General features: G+C 36.6%; 1 long non-coding RNA gene across 2 annotated transcripts in view; it reads left to right on the top strand.

Annotated features, from left to right (window-relative positions):
- Positions 1–8,872, top strand: part of LOC129434887 (uncharacterized) — a 67,842-nt gene extending 58,970 nt beyond the window's left edge. Inside the window, exons 5-6 of one of the 2 annotated variants that reach the window (XR_012369466.1) lie at positions 5,895–5,963; positions 8,723–8,872. This is a non-coding gene — a long non-coding RNA (uncharacterized lncRNA). The remainder of the gene's footprint in view (positions 1–5,894; positions 5,964–8,722) is intronic. The other variant, XR_012369468.1, reaches the window with a different exon arrangement.
- The last annotated feature ends 17,282 nt before the right edge of the window (positions 8,873–26,154 follow it).

Below are 26,154 nucleotides of genomic sequence, written 5' to 3'. Positions count from 1 at the left end.
ACTTGAAGTAATTAAAAGAGGACCGAAGTCATAGAGACACGGAGTTATTAACGAATATTTTATTATCAGAGTGCAGCATTTTATCAAGGGTTTCTGGTCTTGTGTAATTAAATAAAATAAAATAAACTAAAAGGGTAGTTTTTAACAGTTGGATTAAAAGACGTTTGATATTAGCAGCGTTTTAAAACTAATTCCAAAACATCTCGCGTTTCTAAATAAGGGACGCGCAGAAAATGTCATTCATGTAATTTATAGATTACACTCATTCACTTCACACACATATTATACGTGCTTTAAGGGCTTTATAATTTAGCTGTTCCAGTAAACACGTTATGATGTCTGGCCGAATATTTTTTCTGTTATTCGGATGAATTCGTTATTCGTTTTAAAGCCATTATCCGTGCCCTTGCGAATAACGTATTCTGCTTCGGGCACATCCCTAATATATATATTTATTTATTTATGTTTGACGAATGCTTATCAGTACATTACTTTTTGGTTTCTTCAACTTTAAAGATGAATATTCGCATTAGAGATGGGCAATTTTTTGCAATAGCACATTATATTCAAAATTTTGAGCTCATAAAAAAGATTTTTCGCTTATTTAAATGACATGTTCATGTTTTTATGCACGTTTAGATTTGGTGCAATTTCCCAAAGGCTTATAATTAGGAAATACACACAACACGCTTAACTTATATTTTCTTATATTTCTACTTATATTCCTACTGTTCAGTAATGCAGAAAAGCACAACACAACCATGTTAAAGCTATTAAACGTTCAGATGCAAAAATGAACTAAATGTAAAATTAGATAAATTAGTTAATGATATTGCGTAAATGCGCTCGGTCTCTTCAAAGGTCTTCGCGAGTTATTTTGTTATAAGACAGTTATCATATATCACGTCTCTTCTACTGTAAGTACACGGAAAAAAATAAGACAAATGATGCGCGTTTGAGTCGAAATTTTATGAAGAATATGTCACTGTTTATGTAACTGGCAAAGAAAACTTCGCCAACGAAAGGTTTGCCAAAAAAGCCTGCATTTGTATGGCATCAAAGAGTATCTCCTAAACACAGAAAATCCGTGTCATGTTACTTCAAAATCATAGAGTATACGCTCAGCATGAAGTCAAGCACACAAATTGTCGTCATTATGGCTTACATGAAACACGACTGCCATCTACAGGTTTTTGTATTTCCTGCATCCCCCACCGAACCCCCCTTCTGCGGGATCTCGCAGAATTTCGGAAGTCCTCGCGGCATTCTGCTCTCAGAGACGCGCATTTTTAAGGGCCACATCTGTAACTCTGCAGAAATCGTGATATATAGACTCGATTTATAATTGTCTGACAAAATCATACATTTACATTAGGGCTGTCAATATTCCTCTATTATCCCATTCGAATTTCATTCATTATTTTTTTAATATTCGATTTATAATCGATTATTTAATGCTCAAATTTGACTTATTAATATTTACTATACCTATCTACACACGTTGTAAAAACGGGCTTATGCATTGCCAATGCCACTATGAGCTTGTATAGTTGACTTGTTTTAAATTATGTCCACTAGAAGACATTGCAGTATTACTAATAAACATGTAATTATTTAATAACAGGTGATATCTTTTCTTGCTAATTAATGACTAAGCTTAGACATAAAATTAACACAGTTGTCAACTTTAATGAAAAATTTCATTATCAACGCAGTTCTCTTTGTTCACGTATGAGGGCTGCGTAGATCGCATCATTAGTTATGCAATACTTACACACAGCACACACATCCCCTGGCCTCCAATTTCACTATTCTTTTTTCATTTAAACACACCTTAAAGGAAGTGTGATCTTGAACAAGTATTTTGTCACTGGTCGAAAAGACAAACTTATCCAAACAAATTAGCATTGAAGACATTCCCAAAACGGTCGTCCCGACTGAGAGCGGTTTTCTCCTGACACTGTCCTCTTCACCTTGGCTGCTCCGTTCTCGTCTTCCTCATAACCTTCCTCCGCAATCGCTATCAGCTCCGCTTTCTCTTTCTCACGTACCTCCTGCTGCTGGTCTTGTTTCAAATGAATTAGCCGATGGAAATGCGGGTCGAGGTAGCTAGCGGTATTTAACAGCATAAATGCGTTAGATAGTGAACACATAAAAAATATTTTTAAATCCATTCGAATAGTAGTTTTAACATTCGATTAGTATTATTTTTTTTAATATTTGAATTATATTATGATTACTGAAATTTGTTTCAACAGCCCTAATTTACATTGAAGCCTTACTGCTGTTGCTTTTCTCATCATGTCTTGTTGTGTTATGAGCTTTTTTATTTCAAATGTGAGTTTTATTGTATGTCGCGTACAGGGCTTGACAATAACTTTTTTGCTCACCAGCCAAAGTGGCTAGTTGTTTTTCCAAAGCTAGCCACTCAGCATTTTCACTGGCCACAACTTTGTTGCTGGTAAAATAAATTTTATATGATTAAACTTGACTTTGGCATCCTAAAATGACTTAAATTTGAGTAAGGCGAGTAATTGTACTCGATTTAGCTAGATTAGATGCAGATTGACTTTCAAATGCAGACTGACCACTAGAGGTCGACCGATATGCTTTTTCTCTGGCCAATGCCGATTTTTAGAAATCAGGGCAGCCGATGGCCGATATGTTTGGCCGATTTTCTATATGTACATAATAATCAAAATGTTCTCATCATTAGCAGATATTTTAAATGTAAAAATGTCACTATTTAAGTCAAAGTATTTAAAAAAATATGACCGGTTTTTCTGAAGAGTTTTACAACCTCCTCTGCACCATGCATTTATCAGACACAGATATTACCTTACACAGTGTCATCATCTTTGATCAGTTTTTTACCATGGCTTTTATTGCTTTGTAGGATAAAATCCTTATTTGGTAGACCTGATAAAATATTTATTCATCATAAAGTTAACATTGTAAATGTCTGTTTTTTAGTTGAGACTGTTATTTAGGGCAATCTTTCTAAACACATTTACATTCTCATTTCTGAGGCGCTATAAGTGACTGATTGTGCTGACAGTGACGTCTTGTGAGTTTAGTGTTGGGACAGATCTTTTTTTTCAACCGTTCATTCAAACGAATCCGTTCAAAGAAGTCAGTTCGCAAATCGGATGCGCTGTGTTGTTATCCAGGCTGAGCAGCGCAAAACTGTAAACAAAGTGTTACTGTAACGACACGAAAAATATTTCCTCGGTGGATATGATTTGATCTTCCGACCTTTCGTCATCGAGTCAGTTTTGTTTTGAGTAATAAAAGCAGGGAGACAGAAAGCGTGCGCGCGCGGCTCTTCTCACTCTGTCACGCAAACAAAACTCATCATCACTCATTAATCACATGAAATGAGCCTAATCTTTGCACAGACAGTGCACCGCGAGACATAAGCCCGTCGTGCTGTTGTACTGGCTGCTTAATTCGCGCGATCCCGCCATCATTTAGTAAAGCTGTTTGTGAACAAGGCATGGCTGTACACACACGAGACGGGAGCGATCTGCTTGCAGCAAGAGGCAGCGTCACGAGTTCTACAACAGCGCTTAGGTGCCCGCAGATGCGCCTGCCTATTAATCGGCCTAATTTTGCAGCAAAATCGGCCAAAGCCGATCTTTTAAAATATGCCAAAAATCGGCCAATTAATCGGCCGGCCGATAAATCGGTCGACCTCTACTGACCACCCAAGTTAAGACTACATTATTTAGCTGTTAATATTAGTATAGATTATATCATTTATTTAGGTGCATAAAAACATGCTAGAAAGGCATAAATAGATTAACTTGAAATTAATATATTAACAGTGGAGCACGGTGTAGAAGATAACTAAAAACTAAACTAAAAAGACTAAAAAGATAAACAAAAAAACCCTAGACAAACTTTAAATATTTATTAACAACAGCTTGATCATGGTTTCTGTTAAAAGTTATTTAAGACTTTAAATGGCAAATGTCGAGAGGGCATTATTTTTGCACAAAGTAGCCTACATTAAAATGATGCGCGAACCTCTCCTCTTGTGGGTTTCCTTTGATTTCGGACAAAACTGGGACGTGTGCATTCAGGTATGCGCTGAATTTCTCTCCACTCTAGCCCAGAGAGTGTGCATGCACTTTAGATCTCTTCAGTCACTTCCATGCAATTGTTTTATCTTTCCCAAAGTGTGCGTGTATGCGCTCAGACTGCGTCCCGTGCATTCGCAAATCCATCAGCTTTTGAGCTCTCTCCGGTTAAAAGTTGGCGCTTGGTCCGCAACGCGAGCCTCCACACTCACACAAACGTCTCTCTCTAACAGTAGCTGCGCATTACATTAATTTTCACGTGAATTTTATTTGTTTTTATATTGTGTATTTTATATTATAATGTCACTTGTCCTGCTACTACTGGCACTTACAGGACCTCTTGCTGATGTGAAGTTAACTCTGTCTGTCCCTCATCATGACCAGGCTGTGGATGCTCAGGCTCGCGAATTCAGGCTCGCAAATTCCGGAAATCCGCGGACCAATCACAGCTTGTAGGCCGACTCCTCTTCTTCTACTTTTTTTTACACGTAGCAGCATATAAGTGATCGTATTAGTGCCCTTGCTGTTGGCTGTTCATATTGCGTTATTAGATTTTTTTTGCGACGGCCCTCAGTTGAACGGCCGTTCTGGACTTTTCCAGAACGCACAGATTGCCAATCCGTCCCTGCAAATAGCTAAAAGATGCTTTTGAAGTTTAAAACTTACCAGAGCAGGTTTGTGGGTGGAGGGGCAATGCACGGGCTGCAGGCAGTCTCAAGCAACACAGAGCTGCCTGTGGACGCCTGTCTGTAAATAATGCCGGGGGAAAAACTGCGTATACACCTAAAACCTGCTAAAATCGGCCCGATGTATCGACCGGCCGATATATCGGTCGATCACTAATCAAAATCCCTGGTGGTAAATCAACACTGCTCAGTCATATCTATTTGAGTACACTGATGATACTGAAGGTGTGTTTAACATTAGTGCTGCACAATGAATCGCATCGCAATCGCGATGTCAGCCTGTGTGATTATATGACAGCAAAATGTTGCAATTATATTAAATAAATAAATGTGTGGACTTGTTAACACAAACTTTTTGATAACCGTTTGATGATTTTCCTTGCTGTTTAAAAAAAGAAAGAAAAACAAACAAAAAAGGCGGTGCACGTGTGGCATGCATGTGTGTGGTGTGCGTCGTCACTTGTGTGTGCGCAGCGCGGAAATACCAGAGTGAAGATGGCTGCAGAGGAGATTGACAGTGATCTGGTAGCTAAAATAAAAAAACTACATCTGTTGTATGGTGGTATTTTGGGTTTAGGATTACTGACACTGAGCAGAGAGAGGTATTGTGCAAGATTTGCAAAATTAAAGTTGCTACATCAAGTGGCAATTTCACGTGGAAAACATTTCTAGTTTTACAAATACACATTTTAGCATTATCACTAAACTGTGTGTGCATTTTCCTTTAAAACCCATCAAGTTGACTCATGATACCATCTATTAAAACCGCAACCCACATCGCAATATTAGCATCAATAACCGCAATGGGGAAAATATCCCAAACCATGCAGCCCTATTTAACATTAATAAAATAATGAAGTAACGAATAAAGTGATAATTGAACACTAATGATGATGTTTGCTGTTAACAAGCAGAAAGGTAAAAGGTAAAGGTAACAGAAAGGTAAACAGAAAGACGTTAAAGCAACAAGATGACTTGGTTCAGACAATTACTTAACAGTGCATTTTCTCCTTTATGTTAGACAAAGCACACCATGTGAATTTCATTTAATACATTTTGGAACAAATCTGAGTCCACTTATCATTTCTACTTACAAACTAACGTTTCTTTTCTGGTCCGTTTGCAGTGTGTGGGCGAGATCTGGACTGAGAACTAAGACGTATACTAAGACAGAACGAAGTGTTGTGGCCCACAGGTGAGACAAACTTTGCAACTTGGTATCTGTTAGACACGATACATTGAAGAAAGGCCCATTCATATTATAATTAAACTTGGTCCAGGACCATTTGATTTTTGGTTCATTTACGTACACTGCCAATGATTTTTCGGAATCTGTTTATGCCGTAAAGACACATGGGGCCCTATCTTGCACCCAGCGCAATTGACTTTGTCCGTGACGCATGTATCATTCGTATTTTGCACCGGCGCACAGCGGGTTTTTCCCTCCACAGACGCACGTCGGCAAACTAGGGAATGAACTTGCGCTCCATGGGCGGTTCAGCGCAAAAAAGGAGGCGTGTTCCGGCACAAAACATCCCTGATGCTATTTTGCAGTTTCAAAAAACAATTGCGCCACTGAACAAAAATAACTAGTCTAAAGTCAGTGGCGCGTTGCGCGTGGTTCATTATTCTATTTTAAGGGCGCATGCTTGACCATAATGAATAGCGTGCACAAGGCGCACACACTTCGCTTATCTAATCTACACAGATGCAACAGTTATTTTTGCAAATCATAAATTGTTACAATAAAAAATATTAACACATTAGATAAGGGAAATAATAGTGGTGAGCATTGTGGTGATAGTTTTTATTTATTGTGTGGCTGCTTTAAAAAATTCTCATGCAAAATAGCGATTAAAATATTTTCATAAGTTTGTTGTGTGGCTGTATTACGTTTATTTTATGTAAATAATAATTAAAATGTTTTCATAAGAAACCTTAACTCTTTCCCCGCCATTGACGAGATGGCGAGTATTTCCATCTTTCCGCTATTATCCACTAGGTGGCGCCCTTCCGCAACTTTTTAAACTCGGAAGTATTGCCCTAAGGCAAGCTGCTGCATGTCCGTGTCTGTTTTAAAGATCGCTCTGAATGGGATCTCTATGAAAAGTCAGTCACAAAAATTGAATTATTTCTGCTTTTTGCTCAAAATGTGGTGTTTTTGCAGAAACCTACCCATATTCAAAAGCTGATTACAAAAGAACTACTCAAGGTAGGATGAAACGTTTTTTTTTTTTGTTTGAAAGCAGAGGGTCTGTTCTTTCATTTGTTGTATTGTATGTTTATATATTTAATGAAGAACATTTTCTGGAAGGCATTAAACTTTTGTGAAAATCATGAAAAACGCTGGCGCTGGCTGGCAACTTTAAAAAAAAAACGCTGGCGGTGAAAGAGTTAATGTATATGAACTTGATTAGTAAGTGTACTTTGGGGTTGGACCTTGCTTGCGTTTCTTGGGTCCGATTTCAAAGCTCTCAGTGTTTTATACTTTGTGAATATCAGAAGATACACAGTCATTTGCAAAGCCACATACTTCGCACGGTTCGTTATGAAGGGGGTCTTCACTGCGCGTTCTATTCAGATAGAGAGTTTGATGGTTTCTGTTCTATAGACTGCACCTACAGTATGAATCGGTGAAGGAATGAGTTTTGACTTAGAACACAAGCCTTTGAGGACAAATTCAATTGACGTTTAAAAACATAATTGTAAAAGTGACTACTGAATAAATGTTTTTTGGATACAATGGTGTTTGTTTTGCCTAATTGATTAATGTCATCTAAAAGAAGTTTATTAAACCGTTTTTACTGTATTTTATAATTATAGGGTCAGTGTTTGATCAAACATGTATATATGCCTTTATACAGCAAATATTTGCTGTACCATTATTATAAAAATAACATTACTTTTAATTTGTATGTACTTTAAGTGAAAGTACAAAATAAGTTTAACTTTAATAGTGTCATGAGACATTTTTATCTTTAAAATAATTTGTTTTTTTATTATTTTTTATTTTATTATTAAGTTTAAGTACAGACATTTCAAGTGTAATGCAATAAAAAACGATGAATACAAAGCTCAAAATGTGTAAATCAGAGAATAACAAATATAAAATGAAAAATACAAATAAATACAAAAATAGAAGTTTATGAATCAAGGTAGTTATAGTCATGTTTGAAAGGGTTTCAAAGTATACTGTGAGATCAGTCTTATAATAAAAGGGTTTCTTTTATTTGTTTTATGCTTAAAATAATTCAATTATATAGTTTAGTTTTTCAGAAAAATATGGGTTTTGGAAACAAAGTAAAATGTGAGGTTCTAAATTCTACATCTAGGAGTTTCTATTTTAGGAAGTTTATCTATTTCAAAGTCAGTCCAAAATTAAATAGAGAAAGGGCAATACAAAATAAATGTTTAATATCTTCAAGTGATGTGTTATAAAAAGTTTATTTATCACAAACAGTATGAATGTTTTTTAATGACTGATCCTAAAAAAGTCGCGGTGGCGATGACGTCATGTAACCCGCGTCATACAGGTTTCGAAGGTAACATACTTTAGAATGTATTCCATCATTATTGCTATTTTTACAGTATAAGACATGTATTTTGTCTTTTATAATTATTTGTGTAATTAGTGATTAAGTTTATGGCTTGCTTTTATGTGGACCAGGAAGCTTTTCGCGTCCAATTGAAAATACCTTACGGCACGCCCATTCCTCATGGCACGCCCCATTTCTTTCCAACCTTATGGCACGCCCATTGCTCCAGTCTGCAGTTACCTCTACTTGGCATTTTGGGGCCTATTTTGTTTAGTATATCAGTTTTGTTCAGTTTTGTATGTGCATGCAAAAAGCAATCAGCAAGCAAATTAACTGAAGCTTTACCTTCATGTTTCTTTTTGTATAAGTGATAACTGTTTCTGTATGTATTTGTATGTTGTTGTTTTTACACGTATAGAGTGAAATGCACACATTGAGGAATGGACCCAGACCATCGGTGCCGGACGTCTGACCCACCAACCTCCCTCCCGACAGCCAGCGCCTTCTCCGGCTCCCATTGCGGTATCGCTTCTCGGCATTTTGGTTAAGATCATTTGGTCACTGTGGAATACACATTTAATTGGATTTTTGACCTTTGGAAGTGGAAGCGAGTCTTGCTCCGTCAACTCCATGAATTGAATCGGGCACTTTACGGGTACAAATAAGGTGAGTTTAAAACCAGAGTTTGCTTCTTTTTTGCGTGGTTGCCAGATCGGGTTCTAACCCGTGTTTTAAAATACGTTGCGCGTTCCTTGTTTCTCCATCGCTCAGTACTTTTCTGTGTTTCTATTCCACGTAAAGCTAACACCGAAACGATTGTGGAAAGCGCTATATAGATTGTTATCAAAGAAAAAACGACAACAACGAGGAATAAACCCATGTAAAAATTGGTCAAATTATTTAGGCGGAGCACCTCGTTCAAAGAAAAACATTACAGACTTGTCGCGTTGAACAAAGACAATGGCGCGTGCACACAATGAATGTGTATTGTGGAAAAGTTTGGCCCATATGCATGTTCGCATGTGTCTTTGGTGGATACTAAAAAGATAAACATCTGCCCGATGATCTAGTTTGTAGACAATATATTTATATATGCAGTTGAAGTGAATTTAAACAAGCAAAAAAATCAGCCAGTGGGGTAGGACAGTTTTTCTTGAAATAAGTTCACGTTTTTCTTACCCTGTAGGCATATTTATTTGCTTGTTTTAAGCGTAAACAGGAAAATGAATTGTGTAGATGGAGCACATGTTTTTTTTTTCGTTCTAAGACAAAAAGCAGCGTGGCACGAAGGAATGTTTGACTGAAATGGAATTTCGCCCTCTATTTTCCTTACAAACATAAACCAGAGAGAAGGGTCAGATGGCATCGAGTTGCACCTTGTATTCGGTGATTGATTGAGGAAAAAAATCGAATATATCTATATAAACACACAATTGTTTTGTTGAACAGAGACAATGGCGGCATGCTCCAGCGTCGCCTACATGCCCATTTCACAAAATGGCGGCTTTGACCGGAAGTAGGGAAAACATCCTTCCAGCTCCACCACTACGATGGCCACTCAATATAATATGGACTGACAACTGCATGTTTTCTTCCAAAAACGAATTTACTTGTCAAAAATAACAATAGCAGATATTGTCCATTTAGGTGTTACTTGGAAATGACTGAATAATGTTTCAAATAATTTTTTAGCATTTCGTATTATGAAAATATATCACATGTAAGACAGCTGTAAATTTCAAATAAAATAACGAGACATACACAACTGTTTGCGTCTGCTCCTGTTTACTGTAATGACGGGGGTCTTTGTCCAAAGTGTGCACATTTGGAGAAGTACATACACGTTTTACTTCTTATTTCTTTAGACTGAATAATTATTTCTTATTAATTCCAAAGGATGCGACGTGATGATCTAATCGTATGTGTTATTCCTCGTTTGCTTGGATGTGTAACCTTTGGTTAAAGGTATGAAAAGGAACCGACTAGGTCACCTGGGTTATTTATTCACACAGGAAAATAGATTGAACCCAAGAGACAAATTAAACAAACAAAAAATTACAAAAATATGAAAAGGACCCTGCTGGTTCGGATGGGATTAAATAGACGTGACTTTCCAAAAATAGTACAAATTTATTTTTACAGAAAGTGCTTAAAAATATTTAAAAAAACACCATTTACAGCCCACCAGTTATTTACTCACAATTGGAGAGACTAGATTAAGGGCCAATCTCATTTCTCTGTCTTACCCCTTCCCCTTTGTCTTCGTCTTCCCCTTGCCCCTCGAAACCGAGTAAAGGGGAAAGGGGTAAGAAAGATTGTTCATCTAAAAAATGAGACGCCACTCGATTACTGTTTGCGTCACTTTCCCTTGCCGCTAACCGGCTGCTACGTAAACAGACAAGCGTTGACAAACAAAGAAGATGCCGTTGTCTCAGGTTGTGGTATCGATTGCCTGAGCGGAGCTCAACAAATAGCACATAACTTAGCTGCTAGCTAGCGCCTTAACTAGCGATTCAAAACAAAAACATTACAATTAAAACCGCTTGAACATTTTATTAAAAGTGTCATAAAACATGTGTGTCATAATATAATCTCAATTAAACTGCAGAAAATAAAGTTACTTTCATTTTTGCGACTCCTTGACATTTCGACGTTTATCAATAAAACATATTGATGCTGGCTCTCCTGAGATATTCCTACGTTAACGTTTACCCCTCTCTTTCAAGTGTGGTCATTATCACACTTCGTTTCAAGGGCTATGTATCCCTACGCCTTGGCCCTAGCCCTTGATCAAACTGAGAATTGAGACACCACTTCGCCTCACATGAACGTGCAAAACCGAGGTGAAGTGGTAAGGGGAAGGGTTAAGACAGAGAAATGAGACACACCCTAAATCCACTTTTTAACAGAAGGGAAAAACCACACAGAAAATCAGTGCATAATTTTTAAAAGCAGTGATGAACCAAAAATAAACCAAAACCAAAGCACACAAACATACTCTCGCCTTCTGTTTAAGTCTCAAAAACCACAGCTCAGATGTTACATGTGGAAAGAGTTATATAAATGGTACATACACTTATATACACGCGTAAAGAAAAAAAACTGCAGGACTGCATAAACATTAACACGGAATAATGCGGCAAAAAATCAAATGTGCATTTAACCCCCTGGGGTCCAAAAACGCGGCGCCGCGTTTTGACGTGTTTTTTCCTTATCATGGCAGAACCAACTTAAAATACTCCATCATTAATAAAGAATTTTTGGGTGTTTGTGTTTCGGCTCCTGCCTTTCCAATGCGTTTGGTGGTGCACTGGAACAATCCTTTCTAAAATGCATTAAACTTTCGTTTACAAAGACGTGAAACTCACCGAGTGGTCAGGGGTGTTCAATGATATGCTCACACAAAAATCGCGTTAAAAGATGCTTTCCAACAGCTGTTTTAGCATTCGTTGTTAACTTGTGGACCTATTTTTCCAAACGCCTCACACCCGTACATTCTTCCGCTTAGAGCTTGAATAATAGACACTCCAGCCCAGTTGGTGGCGCTAATCCGCCATTGCCAATTGCAAGAATAGAAACAAAGTTCCCGGCGCGGAGTAATACCGTACCTCACAGCACAACTAATACAAGTCAATGGAGTTGGCAAAAATTAGGATAAGACCTGTTGGAGTGCGTATTTTGCGGCGATTTTTGTGTGAGCATACCACCCCTGACCACTCGGTGAGTTTCACGTATTTGTAAACGAAAGTTTAATTCATTTTAGGAATAATTGTTCCAGTGCACCATTAAACCCATTCTAAAGGTAGGAGCTGAAACACAAACACCCAAAAATTCTCTGGGCAGCCGCATATGTCGAAATTTCAGTCAAAACCGTTCTATTTCATCATAAACAATCTGAAAACAGGGCTTTAAGTGTAAAATACCGAACTTGTCCTTTAAACAAGCTAAATATAATCGAAAACAAATAATGCCTGTTTATGTAATCTGCATTGAAGTAAAGAGAGTACCGTTTTTCTTGGCTGACTTCATTATCTTTAATTTGGTCAAGCCCACAGCTGTTGACATGGTAATGAAAACACGAGCTGTTCAAACGATAAGCAAAGCGTAAAGTTTTATCAGATTTAAAGACTTTTCACCGCATGTTTGGATTATAAACTTTATACACACACGTGAGGAATATCTTCATTTATGTCTGGACATTGAGGAAGAGAAGCATTTATCTTTAACATTACCTTAGAAGAACAATGGAGGACGGACTGCAGCTGGATTAGAAGTATGTAACGTTAACAGTTAATTTATACCATTTATATTTGCTATCATGTAACTTAATATGCTCATGGCTTGTGCAGTTCAGCCTACATACAGTAAGCAACCTCACAGACTGTACGCTTCGGATTGAAAAACTTTCGCATTGTTTACAAACGGACGCGATCTCACTGGGCGGATTTCACTGTTGCATGCTGTAACAGTGTTAAACACAGTTATTCACTTATATCCTTCGTGGCAACTTTCAGTAACCCTGAACTGCTGTATCTTTTAAGTGTGTGCTGTAATATGATTCCATGTTAACATGCTTATTTACAAACAAATCCCGTGACCTCCTGTAATGCCGGATATCTTTTACATGTTTTACAGCGTTAGACACATCCTTCATGGCAACTTGCTGCACTGCGGGATTTGCTGTAAAATGATTCCATATTGTTTACATGCAAGGCAATTCCATACATTGCGCTTTACACGCGACACCGTTTTTATGAGCGCCGCGTTAGGAGACGCGAGCTCGCGCACATGGACGCGCCATATGCGATGTGTTTTTAAAGTTCATACGCGCTTACAGAGACGCGTTTAAAACAGAAGCTAGACGATAAGGGGATGGGCATCTGAAAACAGTCATCTGAAAACAGCTTTTTATATAACTAATCGCTGCAGATGTTTATCTGAGATTTAGTTTATGTACAAGATAGTTTATATGAATGTAGTATCAGTGACATTTACCCATCAGTTATATATGTAAGGGTATTTCTGTGGACAACTTATGCTAACAGCTGTTTATAACTCTCTTAGAGGTCTGCATCTCTCTCATCAGTACAAAACTATGAAGTGGAAAAACACTTTTTCGACATAAAGTTATATGGAAACATGAGCCACATGAAGTTTACAGCTCTGTTGTGTATCAGTTTCTTAGTTTATACAAAGTTTTTGAATAGGGTATGTTTCCAAATAAACTGAAAATGTCCTACTGACCATCATTTCTATATTGATTATATTGTTAATTTAATAAACCTCAAACAAACATGTATACATTTGTCCTCACATTCTTTACTGTAGTTCACTCTCAGATTCCTGCCTAAAGGCTCATTATGCAGCTCATTATGCAAGTCTTTGTTTGCTAGCTGTCAATCAATCCTTCTCGCATACAGCCCCTCTAAACAAAAAGTGTCTTACAATTTCTAAATCAATACATTGTTTTATGTGAATAAGTAGGCAGTATGATTTTCACATCATTTTAAAGAAAAAACTCTAAAACATGTTTAGTATGTGTTTTGTGGACTTATATCAGTGACTTAAAAAAGTTGCTTTTTTAAAAACCACGCATAAACCGTTTTCTCTCAAAAATACAAACATTTACATACATGTAGCTCATATAATATTTTAGCTCAGTTTGTGCTGAACGCAGTGGTATGAGACACTTGCCATTATTATGTTTTAAAGCAACTGAAAAAAGACCAAATGCAAGAGCATGTCAGAACCTCTGACAGTGTCCCAAAATGGTCGGACCCCAGAGGGTTAAATGCAACAAGCAAAAAAAAATAAAAATCAATAAAGCAAATCCATGCAAGCAAACTAGGAATAAAACACACACCGCGATAAGAAAATCAGATTGCATACTTTGTAATTGAAAATAAATAGAAATTAATTCTAAAGAAATAAGAAGCATTCCTCAAAATGTGCTTTGGACTAAGACCCCCTTCATCACAGCAAACGGGAGCAGACCCGAATAGGTATGTCTAGTGTTGTGGTTTTCCTTTTCCTCAAATTAAACAATCTTCAGTCTTAGGTTCTGATTTCAAGAGATAGACTTTTATTTTCCGGACAAAATAAGAAGCCGAGCCTGCCTGAGGAATCTCCCCAGAACCCGAGTGAAGTTCTGGGGGCATTCTCCAAATCAGTCTGAAGCTCTGAGCCAGGCTTGGTAAATATATATGGTCTTTGTCCCTCCCCTCCATATGCTTTAACAATATGTTTCTGTTCAGGCTTGTAACTTGAAGAATCACATGACAGTCCCCAGACCAGACCAGTGTCTCCTTTCCTTGACCTATTTGACCCTTGGCTATTTGCTAATACTAAAATCCTTTGTGCCCTGAAACATGAATACACACAGCTGGGTTCCAATAGCAATCCCATGGCAAACAAACTCCTGATCCACACAACATAACACATGACCTGCATAACTTCATAGTAAACAAATTGCGTGTGATTATAATGGTAAACTCATATTCATCATATTAATGTAGATTGGGATTAAAATAAAACTTCTTCATAATCCCCGCTCTGAGGCTTAATTTAGCCTCACCTTTCCTGTTTATTTTAATCCGGAGTGCAGTTTCATAATTCAGCGTTTCAATTATTAATATATTGTGGCTAAAGAAAGCCACTATACCTTACCAATTACTAAATTATGCCACTGCACTTCGAACTATGGACAATAAGACAAACATCTTTCCATTCTCATTTTGACTTGAATGTAAAAGTAAAAGTACTTAAGCCCTAAACAGTTTGTGCGCAATTGGTTCTACGCTTACAGTTATCATTTTAGCTATGTATAGTATATGATAAAGCATCGTAAATGTAAAGTCAACGTTAATGAATCCAAGTAAAAAATAATAAAACAAAAGTAAAGTATGCATAATAAACACAAATTAAATGTTAAAGATTCAATATTCAAATTCAAAACGAGTAAATATAACTAATTGATGCTGAATTGAAGCATAAAAACTCAAAAATTCATTATAATAAACAAGTATAACTGTAAGTTAATTCAAATAAACAAAGTAAAGAGCAATAACCAATAATAAAACTAGGTAAAGATGGCATCAAAAACACAAATAAATGTAGATTAACTCGAATAACACAATAAAATGTGAACCACTAATATACTAAGTAAAGATTGCAACACAAATGAAAGTAAAGTACTCCAAATAAAACAATTAAATGTAAATAACCAATAATAAACTAATTAAAGATTGCATAGTACACGCATAAATGTAATTAATTCAAATAAAACTAGTAAATGGAAATAACCCATAATATAACTAAGTAAATCATCCATAATAATTCTTGATCACAATTTAAATTAATTTTTTCCATCCTTATCAGAGGTGCTTGAATTCTCGTTTACTATTTGTAAATTCATTACTGTCTTGTAACGTAATTCCTGATAACATTCTTGTTGATTTCAAGTAAATTTTTCCATCATATTTTAACTTTCATTTGGTTCTCTAACCAGACACCAATGCCTCATTTACCCACTAACCTCTAATTAAAATTGATTCAGTATATGTTATCGTGTATTTTTAATGGCTGCATCTAGTTGTTATCCTAAGTTAATTAATGCCTTATTTGTAAACTTAATAATCTACTTTTTGATTGTAGTACTGTACATAATTTATTTGTTCTGTATTCTTATTCTGACAAAACTTTATTAAATTCCTTATTTAGCTTAAACCCATGCCTTAATCTAATTTGGTATCCATTTGGTTGATCAACAGAATCTACATATAATTTATGATTAATTGTTTTGGTCATCCTTTTATAAAGATTCTAAATACCCTTCTTTTGTAGTGATTTCCTGTCTCCCTCATATTTAAGTACTTTTTCTCTCCCTCCCAATGAGGTCAAATATTTTCTTTTTCTACCAATCCAGAATAATTCCCAATCGATATTATTTGATCTTCAAATATCTTCATTGTATATGTTGCTCTGATTTGATTATAATATTCTTCTAATAGCATTTCTTTTCTCCCTTTTACACCTTAAGTTATACTTATGTCTTCACAATAGATCTAGAGGTTTCTTAGTTGATTCATTCAAAATTCTTGTTATAAAACATTTCCTATTTAATTTCCTTAAGTCTATAATTCCATAAGGCTTATATTTTCTTGATTGTAATCTTACTGTACCATTTAGAATTTTTACTGTACCATTCTGAAATATCTATCCTTCCTTTTTTATTTTTAGTGTTTTGTTATTTACGTCCATTGACACAAATTTCCAAATTGTGGCCTACCAGATGTATTTTTTAAACTCAGAATTTCCCAAAAGACCTAAATATTATCCAGATAAATTGACCTTAAACTTTTTCTCGTAATCCATAAGAATTCTTGTTGAATTTATCACCCCAAAGTATGTGGACTTGAAAATGTTATTGCATTATTGAAATCTGGTTTTGCAAATATATTTCCTTAACTGTAAATATTCCCCATTTGTATCATTGTTATCTTTGGGATGTTTCCCATAAAATGTCCACCTTAAGTTCTCTGTTCAATGTCTCTATGTTTTCAGTCTTTCTTTCAGAGTCTGTTCCTTTGAAATTATTGCAGTTCTTTCACTGGGCCTTGTTTAAGGCAAAAGTCCATCAAGGCAAAAGTCCATCGCCAGGAAGTTTAATTGACTGTAGCATTGCAAATCTTCTGTAGTAATTGGCTTTGTTCTTTAAATGACTGTAGCAATGTAAATCTTCTGTAATAATCAGCTTCGTTCTTTAATTGACTGTAGAAATGCAAATCTTCTGTAGTAATCAGCTTCGTTCTTTTCAATTCAATTTCTTTTGACAATTTCTCTTTTTCACTTCTTCCTCTCGGTGCTCAAAACTTTGCTCTCCATCCGTCGGTATACTTGAATTGCTTTTACTTTAATTTGGTTTTGATGTTTCTTCTTTCATATCATTGGCATTCTTTCTCCTTCTCTCCTTCCTACGAGCTCTGCTACATTGGCTGCTCCCCCCACTTGGACATTCTGGGGCTGGTCTCATCCTGTCTCCCCCAGTTAGGCCACCTGTGGCCGTGTTTGGCCTCCTCCGACCTCTCGAACCTCAGATAAGCTAGATCATCTCGCACTCATCAAGTCATGTTGTCTCATGTCCTCCTCAACTCCTTTCAGCTTTTTCTGTACACAAATAACTCAATACATAGACAATTAGTTTGTTCATATAACACTTAATTCCAGATGTTTTTACAATACGCATAGGTCTATCGGCGAATATTTCATGCAGTGTTAAAGGTGTACGGTTGTTAGTTTAAGTTCTGTTATGATTAGTATTTTCACACATTTTGTTAAGTATGGCTTTGATGATTATTCCTTTTCTATACATCTTTATCTACCATCCCTTGTAAATGTAGATAATAGTCAAATTTTTCTTCACTCTTATCCGTCACTTCAATTTTTCCCTTCTTATCTCAACTCAAAATCTTTATTCTTCTCATGAATCAAATGATTTATTCTCATTCCACTTATTTGCCCCATGTACATCTATGATAATAATATTTATGACTGATATTTTTCACTTCTATACAATCTAAAAAGATCTCCTGACACTCTGAGACCCTTTTTAGCTTCCACATCTGTTTGCCCATGCTGGCAAATCAACTGTTCTCCTGTGTGCCTATAACTCAATGACAACCAATCAGTTTATCAACTTTTTAGCATTAATCAACCAAATTAACTTTCCGCATGTTGTAATAGTAGTTCATCCATTCTAAACCTGTATAATATTTTCCCTTATAATTAAATACGTAAATGCAAGTATCTACTTCTTATGCAAATCATAATTCACAGTAAAAATGTTTATCAAATGGAGAAACACTTGTAAGCAAAGTATGTACATTTTTTGGATCATCAATCTTTTCTTGTCATTTATTGCTCTTAAATCGTGACTAGATACAATTTAGATTTATTTCCTTAAATCGTATGTTTGTTACAATAATTAGTTATTTCTTTTTTTCCTATTCTCACAGCTTTTTCTTGTTTGCCTATTATAGTATCCTATGGTGTTTTTTTCAATTTATTTCTTTTATCTATTTTATTTTCCTTTCTGCCATAGCGGTTCGATGCCATTTATATTTGCTTTTTAGCTTAGTACCATCATTGGAGTTCTAACTTCCTCTTGTAGAATACCAAATTTAAGAAATAACCCCAATTTTCATTATGCATTTCTTTCTGTCAGATTAATAGGAGTCTGATTTGATTTCAGAAAAGGTAGTCACACCTATCAGCATAAGTTCTTGATCAGCCTTTAAATTTGTCTAGCTGATTTTCACCTAAAGATTGTATGTGTCCCTATAGATATAAGATATAAGGTCCTATAGCCAAACATTGAACGGCTGTTTCACTATTTCCCTTTTCACCCAAAGGCTTGTATGAAGAAGCAAAAGTATAGTCCAGTTTTTCTCTTGTCTCCAAGAACAATATTGTCTTTGTGAGTCTTTCTGGACTCCACTCAGTCTTTTCTGAACATTGTTTCAGAACATTGTGCAGTGTGCAGTGCCCCCTTCACTGCTTGAGACATACAGTTATATTCCCATTCCTGTAGGATGTGTTCTCAGTCCAGTTTATGAATTCTCCTGTCTTTGCAACTCCGACACTTTGATGTCACACAGTTTTTGCCATTGTCTTTTCATCGCCAGCTTTTATTCCCTTTCTTGAATGTCAAAGGATCAGAATGATCAGCCCACAAGGTTTTAGCTTGACCCATGCAAAATATTGCCTTTTGATTTAAAATAGAATTTATTTTGTGACCACCTTCAATCATCAGATGAAGACTCCTCTTCATTTTGTAATAATTTATCTTTGTATAATTTATCTGTGTCATTCACCTTTTAATAATTTTCCTGTCCTTTTTATTTTTCTCTTTATTTCCACCTTTAATAACTTGGTCTCTACTTTCTCTCTAATTTGTTGTTTTTTCTTTTCAAAGCTTTACTTCTGTCTTCCTGCTAGATTTTAATCTCACTATTCCCTCGAGCTATGGGAGTTGACCTTCCCCCTCCCTTTCTCTCTCTCTCTCTCTCTCTCTCTCTCTCTCTTTCTCTCCTTCTCTCTATGAGCATTTCTTTGTCTGTTAATTATCTCCTCTTATCTTTCATTAGTTTATATTTTTATTTAATTGCATTTCTCCTCACACAATGCCACATCAAATGTTTCCTCATTTGAACTCCAATTATTTTATTTTCTAATTCTCCACACAACAATTGTTTAATCCTTATTTTTCCATTAATGTGACTGCCATAATCTTTTCTTTGCAATATAACACACCTTATATTTTATAATTATTTCTCATTTAACCACTTCACAAACTTATTGTTTTTATTTATCCAATTTATATATTCCCCAAATTGTTACTTAGATTTCCAATGTGTCTTTAAAATAAAATTTCCTTTATAATATTTTGTAGTGTTTTGTCAAATAGAATCAAATACCATCACCAACATCTGTCCTTTTTTGGACAAGCAATCTTTTCCTATTGAGCACAATTTTTTTATTTTAATCAATCATTTAAACGAATTATTTAATTTCTAGAATTAGCTTTATACTTCACTGTAATAACTAATATTTTTGGCTACAATACCTCAGAACCACAATGTCTTCAAATCTAATTTTTAATACCCAGCATTTATAACTGTCTCTTATTCATACTCTTACTCATATTTTCAAACTTTATCTCCTTTTTTATAGTTTTAAACAATCTTCACTCCTGTAACACAACACCTCTCTGTGCTCTCTACAGAGCAACAGAAGAAAGACACACCCACTGCTCACTCAGCCCCCACTCTTTCCATCTCAGACATTCACACACAGACTCTATGTCAGCACAGACACATTGCATTCTCACACAAATAAAATAAAACAACTCTATCTAGACTACCTGGCCAAGTTCATCATTCCACTTCACTTCCATCAACGTGGAAAAGATTCACTTACACAATTTACCAATCCAACATGACAAATAAAACAAAAACAATATCTCTCATCAGCCCGGGCCTTCCAAAACAACAAGACAAATAACACATAGACCGTACCTGACCTGCAGGACTTAATAACTCTTCTCTCCGAACCCCAACGTGTCTGCCCCGACACGGTAACACTCAGGTTCGCGAAACTTCTTAGGCATTTTCTCAACTTAACATTAAATCTTTATCCAAGCCACTCAACGACAAAAATAAAACTCATTCACACAATAAACCATCATCTGTCCTAGCACACATTCCTTTTGAAAATGAAACCCTTTATTCTTATCATTTAATCTAGTAATCTTTTAATTTCCCCATTTTATTCTTAAATTTGGAAGAGCATTTGTGACTTGACCACCCCGAGCCATCTCAGGTGAACAATACAATCTTTTAACAAGCAAAACTGCTCATCTCTGTAGGTGGCCACCTGATTGCACTGTCCATAGAGAAAGCCAGCTGTGGTCTCAGGTTCTGTGCTCCTTTTGATGTCCCATCTGGTGTCAATTGTTTTACCAAACCTTAATTTTCAAATGTATGTTTGATAACCTATAAACCAAATTGTTAACCCAACCATTTTTCAGTAATAACCAATTAGCATTTATTTATTTATTTTTTAGGGCTCATTCTTCCACACTCTAACACAGTAATTTACCCTATACTCACAGGATATACCCCCCTTAACAGCCCGCAGAGACTGCCTAAGGGAAACTTTCTCCCGGCCTGCCAGATGCACGTTCACATTTCTCTCACTGTCAAACATTTTTCAGCTGCATACACACTCAAAATTCAAACACACAGAGTACATATATTTTCATACATAAAACCTTGTATGCCACCTCTTGATATCACCTAATATACCCAAATCGAATGACCATTACACCTCCTACAACATGGTCGTTAACTAAAACAATAAAATATACCACTTTTACACGGTATACTGTCAATATCGATAAACACTTCCGACCACACGACATTGACCTCTATACCATGCACCTCCTCCACTGGTATAGACTTCTGTATCATACACTTACAACCAACAGATACAGGCAACTCTTACGCGTTCTCTTCACTTAAAATCTGTTTCAATTCACCTTGATCATCAAAGCCAAAGTAACAGATTCCTGCATGGATGCCTTAATTAGATTGTAACCTTGAAATCAAAACCCAGTTAACATGTATGGTTCTTAAATTTAGAAGAGCTTAAATTTCTCACCACGTTGAGCAAAGTCTGGCCAACAACACAAACCTAATAAATAAGCAAAAAGTGCTTACCTTTAGTATATGGCCATACGCTGTTTGTGTTGCTCGTCAGATCCGCTCAGGTGGTGCGACTGTCCAGCTCTTTTCTATCCCGGGTTTCGGCACCAAATGTTGTGGTTTTCCTTTTCCTCAAATTAAACAATCTTCAGTCTTAGGTTCTGATTTCAAGAGATAGACTTTTATTTTCCGGACAAAATAAGAAGCCGAGCCTGCCTGAGGAATCTCCCCAGAACCCGAGTGAAGTTCTGGGGGCATTCTCCAAATCAGTCTGAAGCTCTGAGCCAGGCTTGGTAAATATATATGGTCTTTGTCCCTCCCCTCCATATGCTTTAACAATATGTTTCTGTTCAGGCTTGTAACTTGAAGAATCACATGACAGTCCCCAGACCAGACCAGTGTCTCCTTTCCTTGACCTATTTGACCCTTGGCTATTTGCTAATACTAAAATCCTTTGTGCCCTGAAACATGAATACACACAGCTGGGTTCCAATAGCAATCCCATGGCAAACAAACTCCTGATCCACACAACATAACACATGACCTGCATAACTTCATAGTAAACAAATTGCGTGTGATTATAATGGTAAACTCATATTCATCATATTAATGTAGATTGGGATTAAAATAAAACTTCTTCACTAGTTATTTTGTTTAAAATTTCCAGCCATCTGTAAATTCATGATTGGAAGGAAAAAAGTAAATTAATGTCTGTCTTACTGTTTTTGTCTTGTTTTCTAGTAAATATCTGACAATTCTTAAATCGAGATGCATTTACTTGTTAAGCAAAGTGGCTTAAGATATTATGTATTGTAATAATTGAAATAAATTCTAAAAATCAACAGGTTTATATTTAAAACAAAAAATATCTGCCGGCGGGGTAAGAAAAATAAACTTAATTTCTGTTTCAACTTAATTCAATAATAAACTCAATTTAGGTTTATTTTTCTTACCCCACTGGCAGATATTTTTACTTGATTTAGACCTTAACCTGTTACATTTTAGAATTTATTTCTCTAAACAAGACTTAAAATCTAAGCCACTTTGCTTAACAAGTAAATGTATTTCGATTTAAGAATTCTTTTTTACTCGAAAACAGGAAGAAAATACTAAATGTTTAAAACACTTAAACACTTTTTTTCACTCTACCCTTCATATTACAGCTGTCGAAAAACCACAGCAACGTCGACAGACCTGGAAGCATAGCTGTATTTGTTAAACTTACAAAGGCAACGAGTAAAGTATTTTCTTGATTAGCAAAATCATTTAAGAAAATATGTTTAGTTTTAAGGGGAAAAAATACAATTTAGGTGAATTTGTGCTTTAAACAAGCCAATGGGGTTATACAATGAGAACGTATAGAGTTAAATTCCCGCTATAGCCTCTACCCTCGAAAGCAAGCGCCTTCGCCCGCTCCCCCTTTGGCTGCGTTTATTATGGTATCGCTTCTCGGCCTTTTGGCTAAGATCAAGTGGACGAGTCTGCGATCACCTTCTCTGTTTGGGAAGTTAGTACAAAAAGTGTTGGGTTTCTCGGTGACTGACGTGAACTGTTTATTGACTTTGCCCCAAAACCGTGAATTTGATTTAAGTTTTAAGAGCGCTTCGCTGCTCAACGTTTTCTGGTCTCGGTTTGAAACGTTAAAAGCCAATTTTTCCATGTTCACAGTGGAGAAACTGACTGATAATTCGCTTAAGGTAGTAATTGTCAGGATGTTTAATGAAACTGTAGCCATGTTTCCATCCACATGTTTTTATCCGAATTAAGTGATATCGAATGAAAAATGCGATATGGAAACAGTAAAATTCGATTGAATTTCATGAATATCGACTCAAAAGAAATACGTTAGATCTCATTGGATTTTCTCTTGATCGATATATGGCTTATCCGATAAACGCTGATGGAAACGTTATTTGCCGAATAAATAATGATTTGCGATTAAGGTTTAGGTCCTTTTATGGTTGCAAAGAAGAAAAAGTTTTAGGTCATTTCCGCTCCGGTGGCACACATGGCGTGTGTCAACAAAGTCAGATGTAAGTGGACAAACAACGAGACGAGGTTCATTTTAAATTTAATTTACCAGAGAAAATAACGGCTATTTTAGAGCTGAAGATCTTTGCCCGAACACGACGGGTTCGGTCGGATTCGGGCTTCATTTCTAACATTTTACACGGGCTCGTGCTCCGCCTTTGCACGGTATAGGCTAAATGAGCGGTCAAGTTCAATGCTGCTGCTGAATGCCTAAGCGCAGGACCACGCTGAAGCCATTTACAGTGGATTTAATAATTTCCTCAACAAAAATGTAGCCTAATCTTGGTGAGTAAAGGTTTTTTTAATGTATAACTAAATATTACTTAGTCTTAAATACATAATTTAGACAGAGGATATAGACTAATGTTGGCATTAATGTAAAGAAAGTGCCGAAGCAAATACCACGGAACCTTTATCTTAATTTCGTTATTCCCAAATAACCATCTTATTCAGAATGTATTATCTTAATTTAATTCGTTAAGAAATAATTGTTTTTATTGGCATGTTGGCCTATAATGTTGCATATGCCTATTTAGAACGAGATGTTACGATGTTACAGATGACTTTTTTTTTCTTTGTTTCAACTTCCAAGTGATGTGTAGCCCAGTTAGTCATTAATAAATAATGTTAAAACCTGTGTAAATTACTCATTCTTGATAAAAGCTGTTTGTGTGCGCAAATTTAAATAATGTATGGCTGTAAATAGGTTCGCGCTTTTAAAAAGCTGTCAATCTAAATGTACTTTCGGGTTCGGGCTGCATCCTGTCGGGCTCCGGTCATTTCAGGCCCGATTACAGCTCTATTTTAGATAGCAAAAATCTAAGAAATGCCATAATTTATCAGGAACTGGCGAAGGAAATGTCCAACAATGGTTATGACAAGACGTGGGACGTCCTCCGGAGTAAATGAGGCGCTCAAACAGCGATACGTGTTTCAAAAAAGAGAGTTCTCTCGCAACGGTGCCGGAGGAAAAATAAAAGCAAATTCGACCTTGATGAGATGGATCCTCGGTCAAAGAACCCTCGTAGCTTCATTGGCTTCCAATATTAACAACTCTAAAGATATATTTTCGTTCTCATTTACGTGAAATGATAGTCCGGATCAATTCTTAACGTAAATGAGAACGAAAAAATATCTTTAGAGATAGAAGTTTTTTTACCGAACTTTAGATAATTCGATTGACAAGTGGATGGAAACTTAGCTTGTGAGTGGAGAGGACATTTGTGTGTGGTTGGCTAGATACTGCTCTATTCGTGGACAGCCAGTTAAGGTGTTAGATGAAGACGGCATCTGGAACTGCGCTTGGAGAGCGCCCATTAAACAATGGGAGAATCCAAGCGGGTTTCACGGCTTGAGTCAAATACCTTCCATGATTGTGCTGGGCGAAAATAGAGGTTACATTCATTATCAAGGGATGCCCAAATTGTGCCGCAAGTGTGGCCAATATGGGCATCTCGCCGAGGCATGCCAGGAAATAGTGTGTGGAAAGTGCAGAAAAATTGGTCACCTTTTTGATGAATGTACCAATGGCAGGAAGTGCAATCTCTGTGGGGAATTTAACCATCTTTAAAAAGATTGCCCTAAATCGTTTGCCAACATACTGAAAGCTAAAATGGCCGCCACAAACAACCCGACCAGCGAGGAGGCGGCGGTTCCTGAAGTTTTGGAGGGAATTTCAAATACTCAGTCAAGCCCAGGGATTGGCCAAAACGGATCGGAGGAGGCGGTCCAAGGGGCGGAGCCAGAAGCAAGTAACGGCCGTGAAGATGAAGCTCCTCCCCCCAACAACTTCATGCGGCGCTGTGCAGACCGATCGGCGGCTGACTTGAAGCAGTGCATTCCGGTTAGTATTTTTGTCCGACTTCAGCTGGCGCTGCAGGCACGTGACTGTGTCATATGGTTTTTAAGTACCGCCAGAGCGTGGTTACCAAATGCACAATTGCAAAAAAGACCTGCGGGGTCCCCTCTGTGTCAAACAGAGGAGAAAAAATTGAGGTCCACCAGTTCGGGTGACGATGAGGAGGACAGGGTGTGGCCCTCAGTATCCCTGAATGAGGTATCTTTTCTGCAAATCCAGCTGAGAACATCATCGCCAAAGGAGCCGCAAGAGAATTTCTCTGCGGATCCCAGGGTGATACTCCTCCTCCTGAACCTAAAACTATTAGTATTAAAGAGGAGCAGGTGTAACAAGAGATTTTATGACCTCAAGGAAATACGTAGTCTTTTAAATAATGTTTTAAATTTCCCTTAAGCTCATGCCTTTTTTACTAAATTTTATCATGGCACTCACAATTTCCACTATTAATGTAAGAAGTGTAAAGTCTATAATAAAAGCACAAATGGTTTTATCATTTTTAAAATCTCAAAAGTCTGATATCTTTTTATTACAAGAATGTGGCTTACCGTTTTTATCTAGTTACAGGATGTGGGAGGAGAAATGGACGCCAGGACCCTCCATATGGAGCGGGTCAAATTTTAATAAAAACGATGGAGTGGCGATTTTAATAAATAACCCTCATATCTTGGTGAAGGGGAGCACGGTGGTAAGAGATGGACG

The sequence above is a fragment of the Misgurnus anguillicaudatus genome, chromosome 5, assembly GCF_027580225.2.
Source record: "Misgurnus anguillicaudatus chromosome 5, ASM2758022v2, whole genome shotgun sequence".
Lineage (NCBI taxonomy): Eukaryota > Metazoa > Chordata > Actinopteri > Cypriniformes > Cobitidae > Misgurnus > Misgurnus anguillicaudatus.
This window is presented reverse-complemented; position numbering and strand designations above follow the sequence as displayed.